The following is a 23,063-nucleotide window of genomic DNA, read 5'->3' as shown; positions in this document are numbered from 1 at the left end:
ACGTCGCAAATACTGAAGCGAATTTTTAGCTACGTTAATTGATCGTTGGTAATGGTTAATAAAAATCCGAAAAAAGACAACTATCATAACCCAAGCGCGAAAATACATTATTTCCCTTTTCTCCTCCTGTGCGAGTGTATTCTTTCCCTTTTCTCCTCAGCGCGATTGTTTCTCCCTTCACCTCTGTTTTCCATCTCGCGCCAAGTTAATATCCGGCACTAATCTCTTTCCGGCAAGAATCTCTTCTGCGTCTTCTTCATAAGGTAGTGAATTCTTTTATAGTTTTTGTCTAATTTATTCCCTCTAGGGTTTTGATAAATATTTTCAATTTATTTTTTCTAGGGTTTTGAAACCAAAAAAAGGAAGTGATGCAGATTTGGAGGGTTTCCCTACCTATTTCGTGACAAAGAAGGCAAGAAGAAAGGGTGTGGTTTTCTAGGGTTTTTTTTCTCTTTTAAAATTAGGCTTTTTGAATCTCTTCTTCTCATATATATATTTATCTTAAATCTATCTATATTTATTTTTCTTCGTACGTGTCCATCAGAAACCCTAAATCTGTTGTTAAAGAGGCTTTAAAACGTTAAAGGTTGCGGTATAGCTGTTGAAGAAGCTTTTCTTTCAAGAGGTTTGTGGTTATTTTGCTTTAGGGTAATCTCTCTTCCCTAATCTCTCTCATTTCTTACCTGTAATGTATGATTTAAACTTTTTTGTTTAGGGTTTCTGCTTCTTGATGAAGGGGTTTATCCATTGGCTTTATACTTAATTTCTGGATTTTTTGTGTGTTAATTTTCTACATGTTTTGAATTTGTTTATCATATTGATGCCTGCATTAATTGATTTGTTCTTATTTTCCATAGTCCGTGAGCAATTTCTCTAATTTATTTTCTTCTCTTGTTTTTAATTCTCTTTGTTCCTTGTTTTCATCCTTTCTAATGAATGAGTAGTAGATTAGGTTTGGTTATAGATGTTCTTTAGGTACATGATATTATTAAGTTATGCCATTTATGTATAAATTAACTTATGTTAAAATTGAAAAATTAAAAATATTTAATAAGTTCTTAATAGCAAACTAAAACTATTGAACATGTGTTACCCACATGCCCACCAGTCCTAGTTAAAACTTGCGTTATTCAAACACGGCCTTCATGGTTTAAAAAAGAAGCCAAGGTATTGGTATAAGAAGTTTGATTCCTTCATCTTAGGATTTAGAAGATGTGAATCCGATCATTGTACCTATTTTTGTTCTGCGGTAATGGTGGCTTTATGATCGTACTATTGTATGCCGATGAAATGCTAGTTTCAAAGAGAATTCCACTTGGAAATTCTTTTATAACACCTCTAGATCAAACAGTATCATTATATTACTTTGGCATATCTGTTTTATTTTGCACAAGGCAGTTGGTGAAGTTTTTTGTGTCTTTCAATTATCCCCTCCTAATATTTAGTATTCATTCAATAGGATGTAGCTCATTGTCCAATACAGTGTTGCATTAGGTCCCATCCCAATTTTGATCTCCTCATTTCCCAATACTGGCTCCACCAGGATTCATTTGATAATCTACTCCAAAAAAATTCAAATTTCTTGTAAGAATTTAAATATTCATGAGCTCAATTATATGTTGACTATCTGCGGATTTTTTTTTCGGGTCTTGTTTTCTTTTTACATGCTATAATCTGCAACTGTTATTCTTTTCAGTTATTTAGTTCATATTAGCTCAGGCTTAAGCATCAGTTTGAATAGGTGTACTTCTCTGCCTTGAGGCAACTTTATTTGTGGATGCCTATAAGCTTCAGCTACATTATGAAACTTCACAATTTCATGAGTCTTAAGTTCGACTTATCTCAATTTCTTCAAAAATGTGTGACAACTCAGCCCAAAGATGAATTCCAAACACTATCTAGAGTATGTTACTTCATGAACCCAATATCTGCATTAAAGTAGAATAGCACTTCATCTATAGAATACAAACAATTCTCCAAACTCTACATTTAGTGGGACTTGGCATCTGATGGCTGCTATTGATATTTGATCTAACAGCAGCTCCTCAAAAAGTGAGCTGCTGTTGGATCAAATATCAAGGATGGGATGGTGTGTAAATGTTCATACGGCCCTCCATCATATAATATCTCCCTAAACAAAGCTTGGTTGGTTGTCATTTAATTACTATTCATGTAATAGTTCTTGTCAGGGTTTGGGTTTTCATTTTAGGTTTAGGTTAATTCTTCCCATTTCATACACTCATATATAACCAATTTGGTTGATTAAAAGCAATGTCGGTTTATTTTTTCGGCCATACAAAATCCTTCCATTCTGTGGTACCCGATCCCGCGAGAGGGGTGGGGCGCGAGCCGCCGTGCTCTCTCTCTTGGTCTCTCGTATCCACGCGATTGGCGTGTGCATTTAATTATTGATTTGAATTAATCTTTCCTGTGAACTTGGGATCACTAAGGCAATCCGAATTCCACACGAAAGAGACTGACAGAGTCGCCACCTAGATGTGGGATCTAGGACCCGTAATTAACCAGAAATCTAGACTCGCTACCTGGTTACGAGAATGGAAGGTATGGGGAGTTATCCGCCACATGCACCATTCCTGCCCGATAATCGGTCTTCGATTCCAAAAGCTAATTCTTTTAAATTTATTTTAAATGGCTCATTCAACTCTATGTTAATGTGCGAACTAAGTGACATGCATCCTATGATCTAATTTTAATGTGAATCCTAGATGTGTATCTTGATTTATTAATTTGTCTGGATTCATTCTAAGTGAAAGTTCTCCTAGAATTCTAATTTCATGGAAAATCCTAAGTGATTTGATTAAGCATTTACAAGAAAATTAATATACAAAACACCACAATTTGTTTGTGGTGCCGACTCGCTGGTGGTATGCCATCAGACATCCAAGCTGCCTACGTACCCAAGCCTTACTGGGATCAGAGTCGACGTAGTTCGGTGTACCTAAGCTAAGCTACTTATGCCTAACTCAACTAGGACACCGACCTAAACGGGATTGACTGTTTCAACAGTTTTAGGAGAAGTTATTTAATTCAAGTTGAGGATTTTATTATCTTAGGATTTCATCTAAGATGCTATATGATTCTCATCTAAATGCAAATGGTCCCTTAGACTAATGCAGGTTTGCCTACATCCTAGTTTACTAGGCTTGTCCTAGGGAAAGATTGGGTGACTAGTGTAACTAGACCTATGGCACGGTTGCTATACATAGCAAGCGTCCGTGATGAGGCTGGACTCCTAACTCTAGGACTCCCTAAAACTTAGGACACAACACGACACGACACCATTGTTCCTAAATTGGGCTCTAAGGATTCTTACGACGGAAACCATAATCCAATGGTTCCGAGAGACACGAGATGAATCGAGATGATGAATAGTGTGAGGGAATGGGAAAGATAGAGAAAGGTGCGACTGAACTTGGGAGTGCCAAATTGCCTACGTACCCCGTGATGGGGATCAAGCCACACGTAGTTCCACTGGGGAGGTTGCTTGGATTTTGGAAAACAGGATTGGTATTTGGATCAGGAATCGGGTTTGTATTTGAGCATTGGACTTGAGATTCAGAAACATTGATTTAGCAATGGGATTTTGGAATTGGGAATTTGCATCAAAGAATTGAGCATACAGGAATCATCAAGGGTTTGAATTTTGGGAATTCAAAATGGGCGGGCTTATGAGATTCGGCCAAATGGATTCAAACATGCGACTCAGATTGTGTTGGGATATGACTTGGTTAGGCAAAAGGGAGGAAGTTCTATTAGGTGTAAAAGGGCATTAGTAGAATAGGGGAATGACTCGGTTGTGACATGGAAGGCCGCAACTTGGTCGAATGCGACTCGGTTGCATTGGGATGGGTTGATTAAGGAATTGGATTGAGTCAACTAAGGGGAGAGTCCAATTAGTTAAAGAGGTTGAGCATACTCGACTAGAGAGTTGGGTCAACTCGACTAGGGAGGTTGGCTAGAGTTGACTCAGTTGAGCTGGGTTGGGATCCCACTTGGTTGGATTGTATTGGGGCGATTTGACTTAAGCTGCAGGTGGCCTGGCTGGGTTAGATTTAATGTAACCAAATTTATGGATAAATGGTGTGCCTCAGTGAGTGGACAAAGGTATGGCTTGGGTTGATGTGTGGCTATGGTTATAGGGTTTAAGGCTTATGGGTATGGGGTTTAGTGAGTCGGGTCTAAGTTAGGAGCAAACCCGAGACTAGCCATGGTCTAACCAGGAGGAAGCAGGGTACAAACCAGGGTGCGGACCAGGGTGCACCAGGGTGCGAACCAGCAGGGAACCAGGGTGCGAACCAGCAAGGGAACCAGGGTGCAACCAGCATCGAACCTGGGTGCAACCAGCAGCGAACCTGGGTGCAACCAGGGTCTAACCAGAGGCTAACCAGGGGGAACCAGGGTGTGAACCATTAGGGAAAAATAAAAATGAAGATAAGATGGGTTAAGAGAAGAGGGAAACATGTATAACTTCAAAGTCTACCATCAAGAAGAATATGATTAAGGATTGATCCTAGATGCTTCCTAACATGGTTTTTCTTTTAAAGTAAAAGATATGCATGAAAGCAGACCCTACATAGAATTGAAATAAATGCCTACCTCTTTGAAAATCCACTTTGTGTTTGATTTTTCTTTGATGTTAATTCCTTGAAGATGATTCCTTGCTTGATAATGACTGCTTTTGATATATATCACCCAACGTATAAAATCACCCGATCCGGCAAGGATGGCCGAACCCTTGAAGAGATGAGGGAGAGGGATGAATTTTCTAAGAGAGGGGTTCCTTTTCTTCTCCTCTTGGATGGTGGGATGAGAGGGTATTTATAGGAGAATGGGATAGGAGGTTAGGTGAGGTTAGGTGGTTTTGGATGGTTAGGATGAGAGGATGAGGTTAGGTAAGGTTAGGTGGGGTTAGGTAAGGTTAGGTGAGGTTAGGTGAGGTTAGGTGAGGTTTGGATGGTTAGGATGAGAGGAGAGGTTAGGTGAGGTTAGGTGAGGTTTGGATGGTTAGGATGAGAGGAGAGGTTAGGTGGTTTTGGATGGTTAGACCCAGGTCAAGATCTGCCATTGATCTAACGATTTATGGAAATCGGGTCTCGGAATGGAATCAGGGTCCGGGCTATGAAGTGACCCTAGCTTATTTTGTCCCGATTGATGATCCGTAAAGTCAGATCAAGATATTAATAACCTAAAACATATAAATCAATGATAGAGGGGGTTCTCACATGGATTTAACACACTAATTTATTTGTTGATTAAAACAAAACAAAATGGGGTGTCTACAGATGCCCCTCTTTGGTAGAGATGACGTAGTCATTGAATACCAAAGTTAAAAATGACAGAACCATTTTGCGTAGCTTTAATCGACAAAGGACTCTCTAGACACAACGCACCTTAACATAATGCAAAACCTTAGATGAAACCCTAGAACTTGAATAATAAAAAAACTCGATGCGGCGCCGTTCACAAACGGGCAATTAGAGAATGAGATATCATTTTCGAATGGATTCTGAAGGGAAAGGACAAAGATCGCTCTCAAACAGTTTTTAGAAGGAGATGAGACGCCGCTCACAAGCGGGTTCAACGAGGATAAGAAGCATTCCCAAATGGACTTGGATAATGAGGCACCGTTCACAAACGGCCTCAAGGAGGATAGAAAACCATTCACAGATGGACTCGAGAAATGAGGCACCGTTCACAAACGGGCTCAAGGAGAAGACAAGACCATTCACAAATGGACTCGAGAAATGAGGCACCGTTCACAAACGGGCTCAAGGAGAAGACAAGACCATTCACAAATGGACTCGAGAAATGAGGCACCGTTCACAAACGGGCTCAAGGAGGACGATACCATTCACAAATGGATTCGAGAAAAGAGGCACCATTCACAAACGGACTCAAGGATAAGACAAGACCCTTCACAAATGGACTCGAGAAATGGGGCACCATTCACAAACGGGCTCAAGGAGAAGACGAGACCATTCACAAATGGACTCGAGAAATGAGGCACCGTTCACAAACGGGCTCAAGGAGAAGACGAGACCATTCACAAATGGATTCGAGAAATGAGGCACCGTTCACAAACGGGTTCAAGGAGAAGACGAGACCATTCACAAATGGACTCGAGAAATGAGGCACCTTTCACAAGAGGGCTCAAAGAGGACATGAGACCATTCACAAATGGACTCAGAAAATGAGACACCGTTCACAAACGGGTTCAAGGAGAAGACGAGACCATTCACCAATGGACTAGAGAAATGAGGCACCATTCACAAACGGGCTCAAGGAGGACATGAGACCATTCACAAATGGACTCAAAAAATGAGACACCGTTCACAAACGGGTTCAAGAAGAAGACGAGACCATTCACAAATGGACTCGAGAAATGAGGCGGCCCCGTTCACAAACGGGCTCGAAGAATTTAGAGATTTTTTATGAACTTGAATTTGACGTAGGATTGGATTTTTTATTTTTTATTTAATTAAGGATTTGGATTTGATAATTTTTTTTATTTTTGGAAAATGAGGTACCGTCCGCAAATGGGCTCAAGGAGAAGATGAGACCATTCACAAATGGCCTCGAGAAAAGAGGCACCGTTCACAAACGGGCTCAAAGAGGACATGAGACCATTCACAAATGGACTCAGAGAATGAGAAACCTGTTCACAAACGGGTTCAAGGAGAAGACGAGACCATTCACAAATGGACTCGAGAAATGATGCACCTTTCACAAAAGGGCTCAAAGAGGACATGAGATTTTTCATGAACTTGAATTTGACGTAAGATTGGATTTGTTTGAATCGGGGATTGGATTTGATGAATTTTTTTTATTTTTGAGAAATGAGGTACCGTCCGCAAACGGGCTCAAGGAAAAGACGAGACCATTCACAAATGGCCTCGAGAAAAGAGGCACCGTTCACAAACGGGCTCAAAGAATTTAGAGGTTTTCATGAATTTGAATTCGACGTAGAATTGGATTTTTTTTTTAATTAAGGATTTGGATTTGATAAATTTTTTTTATTTTTGGAAAATGAGGTACCGTCCGCAAACGGGCTCAAGGAGAAGATGAGACCATTCACAAATGGCCTCGAGAAAAGAGGCACCGTTCACAAACGGGCTCAAAGAGGACATGAGACCATTCACAAATGGACTCAGAGAATGAGAAACCTGTTCACAAACGGGTTCAGGGAGAAGACGAGACCATTCACAAATGGACTCGAGAAATGAGGCACCTTTCACAAAAGGGCTCAAAGAGGACATGAGATTTTTCATGAACTTGAATTTGACGTAAGATTGGATTTGTTTGAATCAGGGATTGGATTTGATGAATTTTTATTTTTGGGAAATGAGGTACCGTCAGCAAACGGGCTCAAGGAGAAGACGAGACCATTCACAAATGGCCTCGAGAAAAGAGGCACCGTTCACAAACGGGCTCGAAGAATTTAGAGGTTTTCATGAATTTGAATTTGACGTAGAATTGGATTTGATGAATTTTGGATTTTTTTTTTTTTTTTTTTTTTTTTTGAACTCAATGAAATCGGGGACATTATAGATCGCGCCCAGTAAAGACAGTGGAAACCAAGACTTTGACGAATGATGAGACGACCAACCTTATGAACGAAGAACCATTAGTAACAAGGATGGATTAGGAACACTTTTATGAAACTTCAACAAGATTTTTCTCAATGAGACTGTTGGTCTTGTCTTCTGGGGATTTTGATAACTGAAACCTTGAACAAGACATTTGAGATTGGTAATTTAGAACAATGGCTCTCTCGGATATAATCATGGAAAAGTGGGATTTGCCTCTTGACAGGTGTTTAGATAAACATTTCTTGACCAGGATAGTATTTAACAAACTGGAAGGAGATTCCGAATTTTAATGGTTCATCTTTCTGAGAAATTGGCTCAACCACCATTGCATCTGGGGCTCTTCCAAGCTTAAGGTGCCTTCCTGGGGTATGATCTTTTTACGAAAGTTGGGCTTTCTGATGTTTCTACTTCTGAACTCTTCTGAGTTGATCTTCTTTGAAATGTAGCTGTTTGACTAGATTCTCGAACTCCTTCATACGATCGCAGGGAGCTGACGAGGCTGGGCCTTCTTCACCGAGACAGTTGCATCATTTGGACACCAGGACGACGATTGACTCTTTCTAAAGAGAAAACTTAGATAAAATGCACTACTCAAAAGATTGAGCAGCTCTGAAGGAGTGAACATAGAATGACAAAGATTGACTGACTACACTGACAGACACAGTAATACTTCTGACTTAGTTAATATTTTATTTGGTAAGTCTATCCTTTCAAGGAATGTTTTTTTTTCAATTGGTGCACATGGGACTTCTTCCTTGAAACAGTAATGCCTCAAGGATTTAATTACGCCCCTTAAGATTGCTTAGCTTCAATGCCCCCAGTTTTGAGGATATCACTTGAATTTGCTTGAATTTCAGTTGATCTTCAGTCTTGATACCGGCTGTAGCCTTCTTATATTGATTCTCTTACCGTGACCAAGTTACCTCTTCAGGGTTTTTAACTTGGCGGACCGCGCTAGCCTTAACTTTTGCCTGAACCACCTTTCTAGGTTTTCGATCCAGCAGGCTATCCCCTTAGCTTTTGCCTAAGCCGCCCTTTCGGGTTTTCAACTTAGCAGGGAAATGATCTTAAATTTTGCCTAGACCGCCCTTTCAGGTTTTCAGTCTAGCAGATCTTCAAACTCCGCTCTTTTTCTTATTCATCATTTTTTTTTTTTATTGTCTCGGGATCTAGCTCATTAGTTCTGAACACCAGAAGGACTTTTATAGGTAGGATAGGGCTTTTCAAAGAATGGCTTAAGGCTCAACAAAGATTTCGACCGAACCTGTGAACAGGTCGCCTACATATCCCAAGGTAGGAATCAGGTCGTGTGTAGTTCAGGGCGAATGCCCCTAGTTTGAAGATAAATTGTTTGAAGGTTAATTGATTTTTTCCTTTTTTTTTCTTTCTTTCTGGAATAATTGACCTCTCTTCTACTGGAACTTGTCCCTCTTTTTTTTTTTTTGAAATGATTGAATTTCTTTTCCTTTTTGAATCGACCGAACTCGGTTCAACCGAGTTGCCTACGTACCCCAGTATAGGGATCAGGTCTCGCGTAGTTTGGGGAAATGCCCCTGGTTTGATGGGTTTTCAAGAAAATTTTATTCAGGCTCGAAGGGTTTGCAAACCGGTATTCTTTTGACATTGGTTCTGATTTTGGGATTTATTCGGCCAAAGGGGGCCTTCCGATGTTCAGATTGGCTAGAGTCCGTCTGGTACTGATTATTTTTTTCTTTTTTGTTTTGTTTTGTTTTTTTTTTTTTTTTACGGAGTTTGACGGCATTTCCAGGTAAGAGATAATGGATCTTCTTCTTCCAAGATTCTAATACGTGCTTTTGACTTTCATAGAGCGAAACTTATTCTTTGACATCCTCCATCTATGGATTCGTACTCTCGATATCTGATGATCACTTTTCATTGTTTGCTCTTGAACTTTTCATCTTGAATTTGTTGGCTTTTTGTTATGAATTTGAGAACCAAGGTCATTGATTGGAAATATGAAAGTTGTTTCCACTCTATGCCCCTTGTATAGCATATATCTTCTCACTTTCTTCATTTTCTTTGAGCTTTCCATCTATGTCTTGCCCCTGGTATCGGTTGTAGCTTTTCTAGACAATCTTCTTATTCTTGAAATAATTTTATCAATTCTTCACACTCTTTAGAGGGTAATGTATTTTCAATCGGCATTCACTGAATCAAAGTTTCAGTGCCAGTGTTTATCATTTCAATTTCATCTTTGAAAGGTTGGGATTGGCGCTCCTCCTCTCGTTCAAGTAATTGCTGTGACTCAAGTGGAGTTTCGTCAATTTTGTCCTCATTTGAAGAGGGAGTCTTATTTTAAGATCAGAAGCACACTTAAGAACAGACACAAGTGAACTTTTTGGAACTGACTGAAATTTTATTTAAAGAAAAGCTATTACATCAGACGACCTATCCTGAACATGCTCAGGATTCACAACTCTAAATAAGAAAGGGAAACAGAAGATAACTTGCCTGGACTAGGCATTGACCTTTAACTGTAAGACCGGACTCAACAATTATACTGACCATGATGACTGACTCAACATAAAATAGTAAGTGACTAAAACTTTAACTGCTGCAACTGTTTGGCGTTGAAGGCTCGGCGAAGGCTGGTTCGTTCTGAACATCATCATGGCTGATACTTTCAATTTTGGACAATGATGACTGATTCGCATAGGGAAATGCCCCTAGCTCAAGGATTCTGAGAGTGAACTCTGAAGGACTTAGCAAAATAATCTTGAAAAAGGTAGCCCCTAGAGGAGGAACAGACCAGGGGTACAAGCAAGATTGGATTATCTGGACCAGGCATGATCAGATCATGAGAACGCATAATCGAAAGATTGTGAGATTCTGCATCTGCCAGTTAGGGGATGGCATGAAGATACGATCGAATCGTATGACAGAAGAACGAAAGACGCATGATCAAAAGATTAGATGAGATAGCATAAGATTGCTTTCAACGGATAGATCATGAATGACTAATCCTATGAGATCTTTGGAAATGATGGGATTTATATCCTAACTCAAAGGGAATTTTTTTTTTTCACATTTTATCAGTGTTACCTGAAGGCATCAACCTTAATCCTAATCTATCGGAGTGGAGAGAGAATCTCGACTCATGACTTTGTTCGTGTATATAAGGACCGATCGTGACCATTGGAAGATGGACCACGGCCTAATCTAGACACCAATGGGTAAGATATCCTAAACTAGGCTCACACATGTGATGCACATGTGTTCGTATACTACATGCATGTGTGGGTTAATCTAGGGGTAAGGCCAAGAGTTCCCTTAGCGCGAATCCATGTTCGATATACTGTACCAGTGTCCGGCGTATCAGTACGTGAACAATAGATCCGTTTACGCACCATAAAGGTACTAGGCTAAGGGTGGAATGCTTCTCTAGCACAGAGGCACCAGGTGATGAAATCCCAGTCAACCATGCTAGATAACACTCCGGGTTCCTAAAATAGGACGTGTGTGAATGTGAGATGCAAGGGTTTAGATGCAAGTGATGTAAGTGTGTGCAATAAGTTCGCGCAATCTATGATGCCTTCAGGTTTTGTTAAATTAAGTTCGAGTAAAATGTGATGAGAGAAAATAAAACAAGACAAACTAATCTAACAAGTATAGAGTTTTTATGAGCCAGTTAAATTAAATTCAAATGAATTATCTTTTGAAATTTTAATGAAGTTAGGTGGTCCCCAGCAGAGTCGCCAGACTGTGGTACCCGATCCCGCGAGAGGGGTGGGGCGCGAGCCGCCGTGCTCTCTCTCTTGGTCTCTCGTATCCACGCGATTGGCGTGTGCATTTAATTATTGATTTGAATTAATCTTTCCTGTGAACTTGGGATCACTAAGGCAATCCGAATTCCACACGAAAGAGACTGACAGAGTCGCCACCTAGATGTGGGATCTAGGACCCGTAATTAACCAGAAATCTAGACTCGCTACCTGGTTACGAGAATGGAAGGTATGGGGAGTTATCCGCCACATGCACCATTCCTGCCCGATAATCGGTCTTCGATTCCAAAAGCTAATTCTTTTAAATTTATTTTAAATGGCTCATTCAACTCTATGTTAATGTGCGAACTAAGTGACATGCATCCTATGATCTAATTTTAATGTGAATCCTAGATGTGTATCTTGATTTATTAATTTGTCTGGATTCATTCTAAGTGAAAGTTCTCCTAGAATTCTAATTTCATGGAAAATCCTAAGTGATTTGATTAAGCATTTACAAGAAAATTAATATACAAAACACCACAATTTGTTTGTGGTGCCGACTCGCGGGTGGTATGCCATCAGACATCCAAGCTGCCTACGTACCCAAGCCTCACTGGGATCAGAGTCGACGTAGTTCGGTGCACCTAAGCTAAGCTACTTATGCCTAACTCAACTAGGACACCGACCTAGACGGGATTGACTGTTTCAACAGTTTTAGGAGAAGTTATTTAATTCAAGTTGAGGATTTTATTATCTTAGGATTTCATCTAAGATGCTATATGATTCTCATCTAAATGCAAATGGTCCCTTAGACTAATGCAGGTTTGCCTACATCCTAGTTTACTAGGCTTGTCCTAGGGAAAGATTGGGTGACTAGTGTAACTAGACCTATGGCACGGTTGCTATACATAGCAAGCGTCCGTGATGAGGCTGGACTCCTAACTCTAGGACTCCCTAAAACTTAGGACACAACACGACACGACACCATTGTTCCTAAATTGGGCTCTAAGGATTCTTACGACGGAAACCATAATCCAATGGTTCCGAGAGACACGAGATGAATCGAGATGATGAATAGTGTGAGGGAATGGGAAAGATAGAGAAAGGTGCGACTGAACTTGGGAGTGCCAAATTGCCTACGTACCCCGTGATGGGGATCAAGCCACACGTAGTTCCACTGGGGAGGTTGCTTGGATTTTGGAAAACAGGATTGGTATTTGGATCAGGAATCGGGTTTGTATTTGAGCATTGGACTTGAGATTCAGAAACATTGATTTAGCAATGGGATTTTGGAATTGGGAATTTGCATCAAAGAATTGAGCATACAGGAATCATCAAGGGTTTGAATTTTGGGAATTCAAAATGGGCGGGCTTATGAGATTCGGCCAAATGGATTCAAACATGCGACTCAGATTGTGTTGGGATATGACTTGGTTAGGCAAAAGGGAGGAAGTTCTATTAGGTGTAAAAGGGCATTAGTAGAATAGGGGAATGACTCGGTTGTGACATGGAAGGCCGCAACTTGGTCGAATGCGACTCGGTTGCATTGGGATGGGTTGATTAAGGAATTGGATTGAGTCAACTAAGGGGAGAGTCCAATTAGTTAAAGAGGTTGAGCATACTCGACTAGAGAGTTGGGTCAACTCGACTAGGGAGGTTGGCTAGAGTTGACTCAGTTGAGCTGGGTTGTGATCCCACTTGGTTGGATTGTATTGGGGCGATTTGACTTAAGCTGCAGGTGGCCTGGCTGGGTTAGATTTAATGTAACCAAATTTATGGATAAATGGTGTGCCTCAGTGAGTGGACAAAGGTATGGCTTGGGTTGATGTGTGGCTATGGTTATAGGGTTTAAGGCTTATGGGTATGGGGTTTAGTGAGTCGGGTCTAAGTTAGGAGCAAACCCGAGACTAGCCATGGTCTAACCAGGAGGAAGCAGGGTACAAACCAGGGTGCGGACCAGGGTGCACCAGGGTGCGAACCAGCAGGGAACCAGGGTGCGAACCAGCAAGGGAACCAGGGTGCAACCAGCATCGAACCTGGGTGCAACCAGCAGCGAACCTGGGTGCAACCAGGGTCTAACCAGAGGCTAACCAGGGGGAACCAGGGTGTGAACCATTAGGGAAAAATAAAAATGAAGATAAGATGGGTTAAGAGAAGAGGGAAACATGTATAACTTCAAAGTCTACCATCAAGAAGAATATGATTAAGGATTGATCCTAGATGCTTCCTAACATGGTTTTTCTTTTAAAGTAAAAGATATGCATGAAAGCAGACCCTACATAGAATTGAAATAAATGCCTACCTCTTTGAAAATCCACTTTGTGTTTGATTTTTCTTTGATGTTAATTCCTTGAAGATGATTCCTTGCTTGATAATGACTGCTTTTGATATATATCACCCAACGTATAAAATCACCCGATCCGGCAAGGATGGCCGAACCCTTGAAGAGATGAGGGAGAGGGATGAATTTTCTAAGAGAGGGGTTCCTTTTCTTCTCCTCTTGGATGGTGGGATGAGAGGGTATTTATAGGAGAATGGGATAGGAGGTTAGGTGAGGTTAGGTGGTTTTGGATGGTTAGGATGAGAGGATGAGGTTAGGTAAGGTTAGGTGGGGTTAGGTAAGGTTAGGTGAGGTTAGGTGAGGTTTGGATGGTTAGGATGAGAGGAGAGGTTAGGTGAGGTTAGGTGAGGTTTGGATGGTTAGGATGAGAGGAGAGGTTAGGTGGTTTTGGATGGTTAGACCCAGGTCAAGATCTGCCATTGATCTAACGATTTACGGAAATCGGGTCTCGGAATGGAATCAGGGTCCGGGCTATGAAGTGACCCTAGCTTATTTTGTCCCGATTGATGATCCGTAAAGTCAGATCAAGATATTAATAACCTAAAACATATAAATCAATGATAGAGGGGGTTCTCACATGGATTTAACACACTAATTTATTTGTTGATTAAAACAAAACAAAATGGGGTGTCTACACATTCAAATCAATTAGCCTTTTAAAAATCCAGGAGAAAAGCAATGGATAAAAGTTGGATGGAAGTGCTAAGGTACGACCATCATAAGTATTATTACTTTCCCTCGATTTGGCTTATTCGTTATTTTAATATATACGTCTCACTCGTGTTCAACTTTGGATTAAATAGGATTGCTCCGGCGTATACGGATGGGGTTAATCAGTTTCTTAAATTCGCACTTGCTAATACACATTTTGGGAACAAGATCAAATGCCCATGTGTTATTTGTGTGAACCGTACATTGCTTGATGTGATTGAATGCCAAGACCATTTGATTGTCAATGGGATCATGAAGGGCTACACCAGATGGGTTTTCCATGGGGAAGCTGGATCATCGTTGGGTGTTACGGCTGATTCACATCGCCGAGCGAATGAAGAAGAGCCGATGATACAAGATGAGATGCATGAATTATTAGAGGACATATTCCCAAGGCTGAACCGTAATGAGGACAATGTGGCAGGAGATGATGGGCCAATGCCTGCTCAAGCTAGTGGGGAGGGGCCAGACGCAAATGCGCAGAAATCATGTCTTTCTTCAGGATATGGATAAACTTTTTAATTGTTGTGTTGAGTTGTAGACTGTTCTTATCAGCGACTATTATGTATTACTTATTTTGACCATGAACCTATATAGGTGTCCTACCTCCCATATATACAATCAGGGTGCAACTTCGGTTGGGCTCAACCTGTTTTCAGGTCAGGTTTGATTGGTATTTCCTTGGGTTGGGCTGGGAAAAGCCAACCTGATTTAAATCCTTGCAACAAACATGGTGTTATTTATTTGGATCTCTATGCCGTTTTTTTTTTTTTAATTATTTAGATCTCTATATATGCATTATGTTGCAAATATGAGCCTTATTATTTGTGAACCCCTCAGGAGGTGGATAGATATGATGATCTTTTGAGTGGTATGAGGAACAAAGGCTATATTGGTAGCTTTAAGGTGAATATTCTGCAAAATTCAACATGGGTGTGGGTTTGATTTTTATACTTGTTATGTTTCTTATGAATCTTGATCTGTTACTTTGATGGGTAAAATGATTCGAGCTAACATTAGATGTTTTATTCGATCTTGCAGAGACGTACTGGGGAGGCAATGGATGGTTGTACCATATTTTGGAAAGAGAATTTGTAAGTATTTTTTATCGTGCTTCATCTTCTCTCACATTAAATAGTAATGTGCTATTCTGGTTCAGTTAGATTTTTGACTCGTGACTTCATTGTCTTAGGTTTTGCTTGCTGGAGGGAGAGAGCATTGAGTTTAAGGGGTCTGGTCTCCGTAATAGAGAAACATATTTTATTGTGAATCCAAGTTGGAAGTTGGAACTTAGAGCTTAATTATTTTTATGCATGCAAGTTACAAGCATATCATTATTTATATTTTTTCACTTAGTGCTTTATCTATGTGCTATTGGGTTATATTGTTTGCTTTCTTCATCTTTTGATATAAAATTATATTTTTCCAACTGAATTTCTATTCTTGTCAAAAACTCTTACGAGTCACGAGGCATAAAATTAAGAAATCGAGTCATGGGTTCACAAATATGGACTTAGGCTTTCCATTGAAGTTCAGAAACTTTTTCATAGCTCAGCTTGAACTTTATATTTCAAAACCAGCCCCTGGCCATAGAAAAAAATGTGATTACCATGAGGCCGATCTCTATCACATATATTGTTCCATTTGTTAAGTACTTTGTGGGGGAGTAACTGCCTCCGAGAGATTTTTATGTATTTAACAATTTTGCTCTGTATGACTAAGGAAAGATGCATACCCACCTTCTAGAACAATGCAAGTTCTCTTTTGAGATAAAGGCTTCTGTTTAGTGTCCATTGTATCCTATCTGTAGTTCATTGGCTTTTATTCAGGATTAAGTCATGTGTGTAACCTTGAGCCAGTAGGCATTGGGTGTATTTAATTTTGACTTATGTGTGCACCATCAGTTCTTTTGACCTTTCGATCCTTGAAGCATAGACTACACTGAACACACCTTAATACACCAACAGCTGATTGAAACCTCAAGAAGTGGCACACTTGTTGAGTAGTGTGCAATTGTTACACTTTACACTTTTATTACATTTACTAGAAATAATCATTTAAAACGGTAGTTGTTGTAATGTAACTCAGGCCATGCATTTTCTTTCTTAACTATAGAAGGCAAATGTGGATCTGGAAAGTTTTTTCTTTCTCTGCCATTTCTTGACATGTTCATCTGTGATAGAGGACAAAGGTGGATTTGAGAATTTAATTTTCTAATTTTTTTCTGGATGGGAAATGCTTGCTTCTTATCTTAATGAATTTCTTGCAAGGATTGATAAATCTACTAATCCAAGCTCAGGATGAGAACAGAAGGGGGTCAAATCCTTTTCCCATTATTTTTCTTTTTTCTAACTTCTAGTCATTTTCCTTTAACAGGATCTAAAGATTGATGATCTAGAGACCAACCATTTTGTTCTTGTTCATGGAGGTGGTTTTGGTGCTTGGTGTTAGTACAAAACCATTGCACTTCTAGAGGAGGGTGGGTTCAAAGTTGATGCCATAGATCTTACTGGCTCAGGGATTCATTCATTTGATACAAACGACATTACAAGTCTTTCTCAATATGTAAAGCCACATACTGATTTTCTTGAGAAGCTTGGAGATGGGAAGAAGGTTTGTTTTCTTTCTTTTGCTTCCATTAATTTCTTCTCAACTCACATATGCTTTAGTAACTTCTGGTTCGAAGAACATACATGACAAAAGAGTTGGCCGCAATTGTATTCTTCTAGTCAATGATGCTACCACTTCTCGTCTACAGGTTGGGACTTGAAAACTGTTCATCCTAACATATGCAACATTTTGATCACTAGAAACTGGGAGGTGGATGTCTACTTCACATCCCCAGCATCACTTGATTTAGGGAACTAGAGTTACAAGATGATCATCTCCCATCCAGTTTCCATGGAGAAGCAAGCCAGTATTGATTGTGAATTTATTGTAACAGTGTTATTTTTTTGAATGTTTTATTAACTTTATTGTAACAATGTTCTTGATCGGTTTTTCAGTTTCCTTGATTCTTCCCTGGTCAACTGCTTATCATGTTGTTCACAACATAGCAATGGCTAGAAACTGCCACTCGTTTGTGATTTGAAAACTCTATCCTTGTGTTGATTTTTTACCAATTTCTCAACTCATCAATTTTCTGTATTGTTTTTCTTATAATTTAACCACCTGGTGGTCTTGCAAATCATTTTTATACTTCCATAAATGCTTTGTTAGTAAAAGCTATGCCATTTTTTTACTAGCTCAGCTCTCATTGTTAGTAAAAGCTGTGTCATTTTTTACTAACTGAACTCTCACTTTACTACACCTTTTTAACCTCAATCCCCCAATCACTACAGATGAAGTTATTGACATGTTAAATGCAACTTCCAAATGTAAGTCTGATCAGCAAAACTTAGCATTGTTATTAAAAAAAAATACGAAAAACAGGCTACATTATTGTTGGAAGAACCTTCCACATGCAAAACTGCAAAATTTATATGATTTTTATCATTGATATACTTGTGGAAGATATTCTTCAATATTACCACATTTGCTGGTTCTGCTTTTCTCTATTATCTTCATTGCTATTGAAACAATTATTGAGTTGAATTTGGAACACTACCAATACTTATGCAGGTAATTTTAGTGGGCCATGATTTTGGTGGTGCATGCATATCTTATGCAATGGAGGAGTTTCCATTTCAGGTTGCAAAAGCTGTTTTTGTTTCTGCCGCAATGCTGACTAGCGGACAGAGTACTCTTCATATGTTTGCCCAACAGGTTCTCTCCGTTCTTTAAACTATGCCAAAATTCTAGAAAATGATTTGTCTATAATATGGAGTTGTCTCTGCACATTTTTGTTGTTAATTATCTTCATCAAGACCTGCAATTTCTTTGAAATCCATTTCCCTTTTTTATTCTATACTCTTTTATGCTTCTTGTATGTGGTGAATTTCAAACAACAAATACAGTAGATACCATTTGCTTCTTTTCTGCATTATTCCAGTGAATGTTTAGATATTTCAAACAACAAATGATCCTTTAGATCCCTTTGCGTTTTGTACAGGATACTACAAGTCCTGGGAGGGCATTGGATCAAGAGAAAAATGATCCTTTAGATGTAAGCATTACATGTTTGAGGATCGTAAAACCTTATTGATTAATGGTATATGTGATTGAATTTTGTTTTCTCTATTTTTTTTTTACTTTTTTACGCATAATCCCTTCAACATGTTTTGTTAACAGTCCATAAAGCTACTTACTGAGTGTATAACATATGATGTAACAAGGGATGCTAATTTCCTTTTGAACTACTAAATCCCAAACAAGGGATGTTACAGGTTGTATCTCCATTTGATGGACATATTCAAAATAAAGGGATTTTTTTTAAAAAAAAAATTTATCTATATTTACCGACGGTCAGGACCGTCGGTGATTTCAACAATGTGCCAGTCTTATCAACGCGTCGCTGAATAGCATATTCACCAATGGTCAGTAACCGTCGGTGTACTTACCAACGCTCCAACAACGACGGTAAATATACGTATCCAAAGGCCACTTGGGATTTAACGACGGTCGTGACCGTCGGTGTAATATTATATACACCGACGGTTTCTTAAAGCGTCGGCGATTACCTTAATAGCAACGTTTGATTTTTATTTATAACGACGTTCCTAAACGCCGGTATAAATGGTATCACCGACGTTTTTCAATAAACGTCGGTATATACATTTAGTCACGGTAGCATCAGTGACGTTCACTAAAAGTGTCGGTGTAAGTTACACCGACATTCATTGGTATATACACCGACGGTCATGACCGTCGGTGAATGTCCCTTTTCTTGTAGTGCCCCCTCATGCGTATAGGCTTTTTAGGAATTTAGATTATTGCTTTTTTTATTGGCTTCCGATTAGTGACCACATAATTAATATATCGAGGGTTAGAATTGTCCGAGGGGCATGGATCTTGCTCCATAGACTACCATCCACTACAAGGCTTAAAAAATAAATGGTAAGGATATGATGGTTGAGCACCTCTCGTTTTTTTCATTGTGCAGCCATTATTTAATAATTCCTTTTTTATACCCTCTAAAAAAGGAGTTTTTATATGGTGTAAGCCCTTATAGTCCTTTAGTTTTCAAAAAGTAGTGTATGGACCACATCATTAGATGATCCGAACCGTCCATGTAATGGAACACAACATAAATAGGTTGTTCCCTAAAAATCATTTCCCTAAGGTATGTACAGTATAATCTTACGAGGAAATGGTGTGAATAAATGTACGTCAGATGATTGATGTTGTGGGCAATGAATGGGTCCTCCACATGACCCCTTGTAGTCTTGTTATCAAACCGGCAGGACGGTAATTCATACAATTCGTGTGGTGGTGGCGGCGGGGGGCTTTTTACCAAGTGGGAGTGGGAGGTCACAAGAAATACTATGGGGCCGTTTGGATACGTCAGGTTTTTAGTTTGAAAACAACGTAAAAGATGGTACATGATCAAGCTGCTGCTGCTGTCCTGGCAGCGTTTCTTGGATTTTAAGTAAGAAAACTGTTTTTTATGAGTAAGCAAGCTATGTCCTAAAGGCGCGCATGAGGTACAAAGGACCAACTGTTGTTATTACTATTGTTTTTGTTAGTTAAGATCCTTCTCACCTCTTAGATGAATGGGACTTTTCCATTAATTTTCAACAACGATTAAGATCACACCATGAGGGAGGGCATTGGATGTCATTCCAATTAATCCTTACAATAAGAATCTTTTAATTTAATCTTATTTGAGAAATGGGGCATTAATCTTATTTCTAGAACTATATATTATAGCCATTATTTGCAAAAGATCATATTTAAATGCATAATCATTCTCATTTTAAATTATATGCAGACTATTAATTTAGAGGTATGAAAGAGACCCTTACTCAATGAAACCACCCGATTGTTATTAATATGAACTTTATTACCAGGTCTTGATGAACGAACCGAGCATGATCCAATGGACAAGTGATGGCATATGTGCTTGGTGCCTGTAGTCTCACTTTCATGAGGAGATTCTAGACTTATGTTAGCCATTTGAGGTGTCATCAAGCCTTTGATTGTTACACCTTTTAATCTTGCAATTAATGAGATCTCTAATCTAACATATTGCACAAGGACCCACTTGGTCACCCTACGATAGCCTTGTGTCTTGCTAGTCGATTTCTAGCACAAACAGCTAGATTCCACCTATATGGCTATATATTACCTGAGGAGTGAGGGTGTTTTAGTCATTAGCCCAAAGCAAAGTGAAAAAAAAAAAAAAAAAAAAGGCGTCCAGGGATTGATTGTGCTTCACGTGGATAATTGAAGTGCTTGGACTTGGTGCGCTGACACTATGAAGAAAAGTTGCATGTGAATCGTTGATTATTCCTCTCTTTTTCTTTTCTAATAGTATACAGTCCATTTAATTTGTATCATCATTCATTCATTATAAGTGTATTATTTTTACGAGAGGGGCCCGCCAAAGAACGTGACAATTCATTGAATTGGTTGGGAGAGTCCTAGTCTAGATTATGAAGCTTCTCACATAACATTAAAGTGTAGTTATTTGCTTCAAAATAGTTCTCAATGTAACTATTTCCAGAAATTAAGCGACGGTTTTAAGAGCCCCGTCCATACTGATGACGTTTTAGTGACAGTTTTAAATGATTTTTTGTTAAATTCCTGAGCAAAGCAACATAACTAATTGTCCATCGTCACTTGTCTAGCTATTTCTATTACCCCACAACCTCTCCAGTCAATTCGTTCGGAAATCCCAGCGTGATAACCGTCGCTATATGTGATATTAGCGATGGATAAACCGATACTTCGCCATTTAAATTTTGATAATCTCGCCACCCGTTGCAGCCTAATATTTCCTTTTGGCGACAGAATGATAAATTCCATCGCTAAAAATGTAAAATTGCCATGGTTTATGCAACACCGCACATTGTCAGAGGTAGTTAATTTGGAAAGTTTATGGCGACTGTTTTACGTTGGCCGGTGCTAAAACATACATTAGAACCCAAAATAAACCCATCACTAAAATTTTCACCTAGAGCTAACCCCAGACTCTGCCAGGTATTTCTTCTCTCTCTCTCTCTCTCTCTCTCTCTCTCTCTCTCTCTCTCTCACACACACACACACACAGCGCGAAACTCGTTGCCCTCTTTCCCATCACCCACTTTCCAGCCGAAAAGTTTAAGATGAAGAAGAAGAAGATGTAGGTGTTTCCGTTTTTTATTTTTTAAAAAAATTCCTTTCATTTTCTCTATTTAAATTTATTTTTATTTTTAAATATATTTTTGGGGAGTTTTGTTGCTTTTTATAAAACATTGTCATATATTTGAATATGCTTTCATGGTTAGCATTTTGAAAATCAGTTACGTAAATTATGTTCCATCATATCTGCTAAGATAGCATGGTATCTGATTTCATGTTCAGATTATTTTCTAATATGACAAAATCATATTTTCATGTTTTCTGTTTCTGAAGAGGTTCTCAGTATGACAAAATCAGGTTTCTGAATTTTTTAGGATTAATTTCTTCAAATATAAACATCTTTCTGTACGGTTCTTAGATCTGTTTGCATCTGATTATGTGAACTAGGGTGTTTTATGTGAGCTAATTATGAATTTCATTTTTTGGCCTGATTATTTGAACTGAGGTGATTTCATTTGGTATACTTTGTGATCTGATTAACAGTTTATGAATTTGATTTGGCATGCTTTATGTGAAATGAGGTGGCACTTCTCCATTTTTTTAAAATTTTCTTATGAATTTATTTTGGCATGCCAAATAGGCGTTAATAGAAGTTAGGATTGAACAGTGAAAATAGGATTTTCAATGTTCCAGGTCCAACAAGAAAAAGAAAAAGAGGCAGCCACCCTTGATATTTGATCCAACAGCAGCCCACTTTCCCACTTTTGAAGAGGCTGTCGTTGGATCAAATATCAAGGGTTGCTGCCTCTTACACTTGCATGTCCGCCCACTCATCAGAACATGGTCATGCTCACATTAGTGTCATAACAATATTCTCTGAATTAATATGGTGGTAATTGAGAAGATGTTAGGGGTTGTCATCTTCCACCTCAAACGAACCTAAATAGAGTTTCAGGCCATTCTTGTAGGCTTGGCTACTTGGTAATGGTTGGCCATACGCCCTCAATGACAAAAAGGAAAAAGTTTCTGGCTTCTCAAATACAACAAACAGGAGGAATGAGCGGAAAGGAAACCCCGACCAAACAACATTGTTTATAGATTTGGCAGGGCTATAGTTCTCACCTTGTCTTTTCCTTTCAATTGGTTGCTGAGAGCGTTTTGGGAACTATAATGGCTTTCGACAGATGATTAAATAATAAAAGATGAGGCGAGTTTGTCTCATTATCAAAATAATATGATAGAAGGAATATCAGAGCCTCCATTCAGTCGAGCACGCACTAAATTAACTAATTAGTTCATCGAGTAAACAAATATTTTACAAACGTTTTTTTTTTTTAAATGTATATTTAACTAAATAAATATAGGGAAATGATATCTGCACCAAGTGTTTCGATAAACATGCGCTCCACGTGTTTGTCGTGTAGTATTTAAAGGGTTTAAAGAGCTTTTTGAGAACCGTAATATCCTCTTAAATCCCTTTAAATACTACACGACAAACAAGTGGAGCGCTTGTTT

At 39.1% G+C, this 23,063-nt stretch overlaps 1 long non-coding RNA gene across 2 annotated transcripts; it reads left to right on the top strand.

Annotated features, from left to right (window-relative positions):
- Positions 1-18,712, top strand: LOC143854810 (uncharacterized). 2 transcript variants are annotated; one of them, XR_013237592.1, is made up of 9 exons: positions 1-263; positions 343-425; positions 545-625; positions 15,228-15,293; positions 15,429-15,481; positions 15,580-15,618; positions 16,764-17,000; positions 18,009-18,152; positions 18,439-18,712. It is a non-coding gene; the product is annotated as an uncharacterized LOC143854810 (long non-coding RNA). The 2 variants fall into 2 exon arrangements; XR_013237591.1 differs by having other exon boundaries at positions 545-648.
- The last annotated feature ends 4,351 nt before the right edge of the window (positions 18,713-23,063 follow it).

The sequence above is a fragment of the Tasmannia lanceolata genome, unplaced genomic scaffold, assembly GCF_043159265.1.
Source record: "Tasmannia lanceolata isolate RefF3 unplaced genomic scaffold, GAP_Taslan_0.1 ptg000020l, whole genome shotgun sequence".
Classification (NCBI taxonomy): Eukaryota; Viridiplantae; Streptophyta; class Magnoliopsida; order Canellales; family Winteraceae; genus Tasmannia; species Tasmannia lanceolata.
Note: the sequence above shows the minus strand (reverse complement) of the source record. Positions and strands in the feature narration are given on the sequence as shown.